We start from the raw sequence: 9,558 nt of genomic DNA on the forward strand, positions 1-9,558 counted from the left end.
TTGGATTCGTCGAAGCTCTCCCATCCCACAAAATTTGATGGATCCCCAACCCATCTTATCTTCTTATAACACGAATCGAATATGATCTGAGCTTACAATTACTAGCATTCCATTACTAGCTAATCTCAATGATCACCCAACTCTTGGAATCCAAATAGATACTCCCTGAGATCCCAACAACCTGGTAACCCTAAACGATGATTATGATACAGCACTAAACCCTGAAGTCCTTTATGTCGGTTACTAATGACCATAACCCTTTCTTTGAAATGGGGAATGTCCACCCCAACTTCCCATCCTCAAAAGAATCTATGTGTTCTAGCCATCCCTACAACTCTTGCGATATTAAAATTCCCCTGTCACTTCCAAAGACCCAACAACTCATGCGACTGCCACCACCATTTTCTTGTTACCGCTCTTTCCCTAGCAACGGTAGTGATTGAACCCCAAGGTTCTTCCATGGACAACTTCCAATCATACCATAATAAATACTAACACGACTTAACTCTGACTTCATTGGAGAACTAACTAGCTAATCTGACCATAATCCTTCCAAATAATACCCCTTAATTGACCCTACCAACGCATCGGAACAACAACCGAACAAACTGAAACCCGCTCAGTGAGATACGACTCCCTAAAGACTATTGGCATGTAGAATAGCATATAAAAATTTCTAGATGATGTAACCCAGACAATAGCAAAGAACCAAACCAGAGATAATGCTTACCCAAACCAAAACAAAATTCCAAAACAATATAAATTCTGATAATAAACAAGAAGAAAGCAATGAATAACATACCCGCAAAAACACCTAATGGAACCCTGGTCTCCCTTACTAACACTGCAATACTCAACTCCTCCCAGCTGGGGCTCCTGCCCCATCCTCACGACCATCAGATATCCTCAAAGAAATCGGAGGAAGTGCACTCCCTGCTCCACCCCCAACATCAGACATTCGGCCTTCTTGTGGCCCACTTGATTGCAACCAAAACATAACGGGCTTGCCCCTGAGGACAATCCCGACTAATGTGTCCAACCCTTCCATACTTATAGCAGCCCATGACCCTAGAACAACAAACTCCATCGTTCTGCTTCCTGCATGTTCTTCACTGACCCCAGCCCTCCATCGTTCTCCTACTCATGGGTTACCCTGACCATCCCATCATCCGCCTGAACAACCAAGGTCCGACCATCGAACCTGGAGACCGATCTATCAGTGACATGTCCAATGTTGTCGGGTAACTCCTCGCGTAGGGGTCGCGATACCTCCACGGTAATCCAATCATGGGATCGATCCCCTTGAAGACATGGTGTACAACCCACCTCCGATCCCTAATGACAAGATCTAGAAGTAGGATCCTCCTTCTTGAAGGATTCTAAGGCTCCACAAGCTTTGGGCTCTAGATGAGCCCCCAACTGCCTCGCTACAATCTCGACTTGGAAAGCCTCCAGATAGCCATCCAAGAGCTCCAAAATCCCTTCTGTTAATGAACCAAAGATCACAGGAGTCCATTCCAAAATAACAGGGTAATCTCCAATGAGATAACTCCCACATGCATTCATCGATTGGCTCAACACCTGCACCTGAGCCTAAATCTGTAACAATCGGTTATTTCGGGTCAATAAAAGTCAAATAAATTGAAACAAAAGTCAATTATGTCAATAAATATCAAATGGTTAAAAATTAAATAATAAGAATTCAAGTTGCTTTTAGGGATTTCGGTTTTTGGAATAAAAAACAACCAAAACCGAAAACATCATTTGTGAAACAATTAGGACCGAAATCAAACGCATGATTAAAATCTATTAGGCCAAGAACCACTCCACCGAGAACCCTCTTAGCCAAGAACCTCATTTGGACCGAAATCAAAGTGATCTCGGTGGGAGCCTTAGACCGAAAACAAGACTATTTCGGTTAGGATAGGCCGAAATCCATGGTTTCAAACGATGGCATACTTTCAAAGTGATAAAATACACTTACCAATGCATATGTCAAATCACTTCTACCCTCATATATATATATATATATATATATATATATATATATATATATATATATATATATATATATATATATATATAAAGCATATTAGTCATTTCTTGATTTTTAAGAGGTATAAGATACAAAGCTCTTTTTACAAATCAATTATGCAAAAATAAATCATTAATACTTAACAAAAGTTTGAAAATTTGAATTAAAGAAGTTTATTAAGAAATTTAATTTAAAGCAAAATGACAATTTTAAAATATTAAGTTCATATATATAAATTAATTTATATTTCGTAAACTAAAACAACGATAATAATCAATTTACATCAAATGTATAAATATACAATATAAATATAATGCCTAAACATAAATATATTATTTAAAAGTGGTAACGTTTTCATTACATAATAATTAATAATAAAATCTAACAATTATTTCCTCATAAAAAACACTATTCGCCGCAAGAGCCATTTATTGCCGCTGCTTTGCACGGGCACACATCTAGTATGTATGTATATATATATATATATATATATATATATATATATATATATATATATATATATATATATATATATAGGAGTAGATCAAATGAGAACACCAAAAAGGTTGAGAATGCGAGAACAAAGTATATTCATTTGCGATTCTATGTATTCATTTGTGGAGAAACGATAAATTTTTACGCCTTTAATTTCAATTGAAGGGAAAAAGCATATTCATGTTGATTGTGCGTAAAATTTTATTATTTCTCTACAAATGAATACATGGAATCACAAACGAATATATTTGTTCTCGCGTTCTCAACCTTTTAGGTGTTCTCATTGGATCCTTTCCCTATATATATATATATATATATATATATATATATATATATATATATATATATATATATATATATATATATATATTATGGCTGAAAAGCCCTTTCCATTTCTCATTTCCAACTTCTGAATCTCCTAAATCCTCTCAGGATTTACAAGAACATTCAAACAATCTTCAAATCTTCATACCCTTCCCAAGAACATCTTCATATCTTCAAGTAGTTCCCAGAAAGCTCATTTAATCCTTTCCCAAAGAACTTGTAAGTCCTCTTAATTAATCTAGTGTTTTATGACACTTCACATATTAATTTAACTCATTTACACACAATATTGTGTGTTAAAATACTCGTAGGATACGAACACTTTCACGTACTATAACTTGAAGAACACCACCATCACCTCGTTACCCAGCCAAGAACATGATAGGTTTTGAGCATTACAACATCCCTATGGTGTACATGCAACCCTAATGCTTCGGATTTATGTTTTTCTCAAGTTATACATGCAAATCAAGTTATCCAAAGCATGGACCCTAACTAGCATACAATTTTCAGAAATTATAACATAATGCAAGTTTAGAAGAATACCTTTTGATTGTAACTTGTAGATCTTGACCTTCAAGAGTTTAGTGCCTCAGTTGTTGCACCTCAAATGGATCACAAACACCAAGTAGCAACTTGGAAGAATATGAGAGAGGTTAGGAGGCTCCTAAAATCGGCTAGGGTATTCTCTTGGAAGCAAGTGTCGATTTTGGGAGCCCTAGGGGTTCCTTATATAGCTTATCAATTAGGTATTTGACTGAAACCCTGATTCTCTGCTTAGGGCTAAGCAATCCAATGGATCCTTCTAAAAGGCCTCTTATGGACGAAATCTATGTGGACTTCCTCATAGAATTCGTCCATCCCTTCCTTAGGGATCCACAAGCCCAACTTTGCAATTATCTTATAATTAGAATATCAGTCCCCATAATTTAATCTGTCTCTTTTGATCACCAAATTAATTCCAAATTAATTTCTGATCAATACTAATTATATAATATGATTTCTCAATTAATATGTTATTCCTATATTATATTAATAAATCACAATTAACCTCTTTCTCCATTATTCATCCAGTCAAGTTGCTATGGTGAAGGTAACCCAAAAGGACCATGCTACAATCAGGTCAAGTAAATACCAATTATAGTTATGGACTTAGACACCTAATCCAACAGTCTCCCACTTGGATAAGTCCAATAACTATAACTGCAATTATGATTTTAAAATCCGATTAGCAATCATAGCTCTCAAAAGCCGCTGTCAAACTCTAACCTTGTCAATAACGCGTCCTTTAGATAAAGGATCATGTAGTCCTCCGTTCTCAAGATATCATGTAGAAAATGACATGGAATAGAGTCATACCTATAGTCCAACAGTTTTGTTTCCCGATTTCTGATTTGTGTGACTTAGAACTTAATTGAACACATCAATTTAGTCCTGACCTGGCCCGACACATAAGTCACAAAATCATCGAGGGGCCCAAGATATCGCTTTTAATACTCTTAGGATAAAAGGAACTGATGAACTTTGACTTATATTCTTTTACTATTTACTTATTAAATCGTGCACAACAATAGGTTTTATAACATCAAGTTACTAATGCGTTTACGCACTATCAATGCACAACCAATTTGCAAACAACAACTCATATATCTCGGTTTAAAGACTAAACAAAATTATCGTCTCACAACCACTTGTGAAAAATTCCATGATGTAACGACAAGAAATTTCAAACCAAAATTTTCATTTTTAATATTCATAAAACATATGTCTCACCATTAAATCTCCAAAAACCACTTAACGAGTTTTCAAAACAACTGTTCAATTCCAGGATCCACAAATACAGCTGCAACTCAAAAGTGTGTGTACAATCACGCCGGTGCCTTCCTGCGATCCTCTGAGGTACCTGTAACACATAACACATAACACGGTAAGCACGAATGCTTAGTGAGTTCCCCAAAATACCACATACAACAATTTACCACTCGAGGCTATACTCAATACGACCCTCTGGTCAATGTGTCTCAGCGGGACCCTCCAGTCCCGTAGCTTGTTGGACCCTCTGGTCCGGTCTAGCTCGTTGGACTCTCCAGTCCGGTCTGGTTGAGGACCCTCTGGCCTCGTAAATCATTGGACCCTCCGGTCCGGTCAGAATAACACATAGCATACATAATCACAAAAACACATAATCTCAAGCAAACACGCATGACCTTCCGGTCCAAACATAGATACCACCCAAAGTAATGTATAGTGAGAAGACTCACCTCGGGTTAACTCGGACGATCTCGAACTCGAAACTCTGATATAGCCTCCGCCTAAACACATAAATAATTCACTTCTAATTATAAACGGATCTCAAAGGCTAGACTAGTCCCTTCCTATATGCACTTAGAAGGGTAAAAGACCATTCTACCCCTCCAATGGTCCAAAGGTCTACTTGTTGACTAAACCCTAAAAGTCAATGAAAGTCAACCCTAAGGAGTATGCGGCGCGTACAAGCTCTGTACGCTAGGCGTACTCAGATGCTATACAGAGTCGGGGATACTCGACCCCTACTCTGTACGTATTGGGATTACGCCCAATGTACGCCCCAGTTTCACCAACTTCATGAGTTTGCTCTTAATCGGTTAAGACATGAGTTCAATCCCAGATCTGGTCACTCTAAAGCATCTCAATCCATGAATTCGGTGACTTTAAGCCTTTGCATGGCTGTGAAGGTCACCAACACACAAATCACACCACTTCCTTCCTTAAGAAACTCACAACTCATGCATTGTTCACTCATAACGTCCAAGATTCGATTTTTATGGATCTAAAACACAATATACACTGAACCGGGGTAGATCAAGGTCTATGGAGCTCCTTTTCTCTTAAACTCTCCACCTTTGGGACAAAAACCCTAAAAATGGTCCATAATGCACAATTACAAAAAGGTTAAGAAAGCTTTTAGCTTTTTACCTCCAAGTAATGCTCCAACTTTTGAAAAGCTCAGATCCAAAGCTTGCACTCCTACTCTAGCTTCTTCAATGGCACCTTCTTCTCTTCAAAGACACACAAGAACACTATCAAGCTCAAACACACACACACAAGCTCTAGAACGAGGGTTTGGCACTCTTAGGGTTTCACTCTCTGGAAATGGTGGCTAAAGTGAGGCCAATATGTTCCTGTTATAGGGCTCACCCCCACAATTAGGGTTTCAATCTGAACCTAGTACGTGCAACGTACACTATGGTACGCCCGGCGTACTGGGTAGCCTCTGCATCAAAAACATGCTCATGAGTATGCGCAGCGTACCCTCAGTACGCCCAGCATACTCAACTGCCTAAAAAATATTTCAAGGACTAAATTTGGCAGCTTAGGGAAAGAAGAAGGGCCAAGGAGATATACCTGATTTCAGGATGTTACAATTCTCCCCCACTAGAATTAGACTTCGCCCTCGAAGTCCTGCTCCGAAAGTAACTCGGGGTACTGCTCCCGCATCTCCGATTCCGGTTCCCAAGTCAAATCAGATCCCCTCTGATGCTGCCATTGGACCTGAACCAGAGGCACATCCTTGTTCCTCAGAGCCTTCACCTTTCGATCTAGGATCGCGATCGGCCTCTCGATGTAATTCAGGCTCGCATCCACCTGAATGTCTTCTAATGGAACTACTGTCGTCTCATCAGCCACACACTTCCGCAACTGGGACACATGGAAGGTGCTATGGATCTGGCTCAACTCCTCAGGTAGCCCCAGCTGATATGCTACCTTTCCTACCCTAGCAATCATCCTGAAAGGTCCAATATATCGAGGCCCCAACTTGTCCTGCTTCCTAAACCGAATTACTCCTTTCCATGGAGAAACTTTCAGAAGCACAAAATCTCCGACCTGGAACTCAAGTTCGGATCGCCGTCTGTCTGCGTAACTCTTCTGACGGCTCTGGGCCGTTTGCAACCTTGTCGGACCTGCTGAATCAGCTCAGTCGTCTTCAACACTATCTCAGTGTCGCCCATAACTCTCTGCCCCACCTCTCCCCAGCAAATGGGAGTACGACACCTCCTGCCGTAAAGAAGCTCAAAGGGAGGCATATTGATGCTCGAGTGATGGCTGTTGTTATAGGAAAACTCAGCCAAAGGTAGGTATGAGTCCCAACTCCCACCGAAATCCATAATGCATGCCCGAAGCATGTGCTCGAGCGTCTGAATCATTCGCTCACTCTGTCCGTCTGTCTGTCGGTGGTAGGCGGTACTAAAATTCATTCGCGTTCCTAACTCCTCATGGAACTTCTTCCAGAATCTGAAAGTAAAACACACATCCCAATTTGAAACTATGGACGTCAGCACTCCATGCCAAGCTACCACCTCTCGCACATAAATCTCTGCTAGCCTCTCAGCAGAAGAGCTCTCACTAATAGCAAGGAAGTGAGCACTCTTCGTTAACCGATCCACGATCACCCAGATCGCATCAACACCATGCGCCATCCTCGAGAATTTGGTGATAAAGTCCATCGAGATCTGCTCCCACTTCCACTGGGGAATCTCCAAAGGCTGCAATGGACCATGAGGACGTTGGTGCTCAGCCTTGACCTGGCGGCAGGTTAGGCACCTCTCTACTACCCATGCTACGTCCCTCTTCATACAGGGCCACCAATAGTCTCTCTTCAGATCCAAATACATCTTAGTGGCCCCGGGATGGATCGAAAATCTCGATCTATGCACCTCCTCCATCAAAATGCTACGAGCTCCACCCGTATAAGGCACCCAAACCCGACCTCGAAAGGTCATAAGTCCCCGGCTATCCGTCACAACTCAGATACCTGCCCAATCACCCGCTCCCTCTTGCGGTTTTTAGGTCTCACGGCTTCCACCTGGGCCTCTCGAATAGTATCCAACACCAGAGTCATCACAGTCATCCTCATGCATAAATCCCGAATCGGGGTACTCTCCGCCTTGCGGCTCAAAGCATCGGATACCACATTAGCCTTTCATGGGTGGTACAGAATCTCATAATCGTAATCTTTTACCACGTCCAACCATCTCCTCTGGCGTATATTCAGGTTAGGTTGATCCATCAGATACTTCAAACTCTTGTGGTCTATGTAAATGGTACACCGAACCCCGTACAAGTAATGGCGCCAGATCTTGAGGGCGAACACCACTGCCCCCAACTCTAAATCGTGGGTGGGATACCTCGTCTCATGAGGCTTCAACTGCCTTGACGCATATGCTATCACGTTCCCCCTTTGCATAAGCACCACACCTAACCCTGATATGGATGCATCACAGTAAACCACGAAGTCCTCTATTCCCTCGGGAAGAGATAACACTGGAGCTTCGCACAACCTCTGGCGAAGAGTCTCAAACGAGGTCTGCTGGTCGGGACCCCAAACAAAAGCAACACCCTTCCGGGTCAACTTGGTGAGAGGAACAACAATCTTGGAGAAATCTATAATAAACCTCCGGTAGTAGTCGGCTAACCCCAGAAAACTCCTGGTCTCGATGGGGGATCTCGGCACCTCCTAACTCATAACCGCCTCAATTTTAGCCGGGTCGACCAAAATCACATTCTGCTTAACGAGGTGTCCCATGAACTGGACCTCTCGTAACCAGAAATCACACTTGGAGAATTTGGCATAAAGCCTCTCTGATCTCAATACTCCGAGAACCTCTTTAAAATGCTCCTCATGCTGCTCTCTAGACCTTGAATACAACAAAATATCATCAATGAACACGATCACTGAACGATCCAACATAGGTCTGCATACCCGGTTCATGAGATCCATCAATGCTGCTGGTGCATTGGTGAGCCCAAAGGGCATCACCACGAACTCGTAATGCCCATTACGAGTTCTAAATGATGTCTTTGGAATATCTTCCTCACGAACTCTCATCTGATGATAACTAGACCTCAAATCGATCTTGGAGAACCAAGATGCACCCTGCAATTGATTGAATAGATCGTCGATCCTCGGCAATGGATAACGGTTCTTGACCATCAACTTGTTCAACTCCCGGTAATCAATGCACATCATATGTGAACCATCCTTCTTCTTAACAAAGAGGATCGGTGATCCCCACGACGAGCTACTCGTCCGGATAAATCCCTTTCCCAACAGCTCCTGAAGCTGCGAGAATAACTCCTGCATCTCTAGCAGTGCAAGGCAATAAGGTGCCTTGGCGATAGGTGCCACCCCAGGAAGCAAATCAATGTGAAACTCCACCTGCCTCTTGGGAGGCACACCCGGTAACTCCTCAGGGAAACGTCCGGAAACTCGCTAACTACCGGAAACTCAGCGATAGAACTCGGTCTCTCCTTAATATCCCCCGTATCCGACACATACACCAGAAAGTCCATGCAACCCTGATGCAAGCTCTGCCTCGCTCTGGCAGCCGAACAAAATGCCTACCCAGATCGGGTACCCTCGCCGAACACTATAAGTTCTCCCCAACAATGGTTTCAGATGGTCACCATCTATCGCTCACAATCGATCATGGCTCCGAATTGGCTCAACCAGTCCATGCCCACGATGACACAGACATCCCCCATCACGATAGGTAACAAATCTATTGGAAACTCGACTCCGAAAATCTCAAGCACACATCCTCGGATCACATCAGTCGCAAAGGTCGACTCAATGCCTCACGTCGGCCACTGATATGACGGCTAAATGCTAGCGATACGAAAGATCGACTCACACCCGATTCAAACAACACCAAAGTAGGTACAGA

Source organism: Lactuca serriola, chromosome 4, assembly GCF_051521515.1.
Source record: "Lactuca serriola cultivar US96UC23 chromosome 4, Lser_US96UC23_V15, whole genome shotgun sequence".
Classification (NCBI taxonomy): Eukaryota; Viridiplantae; Streptophyta; class Magnoliopsida; order Asterales; family Asteraceae; genus Lactuca; species Lactuca serriola.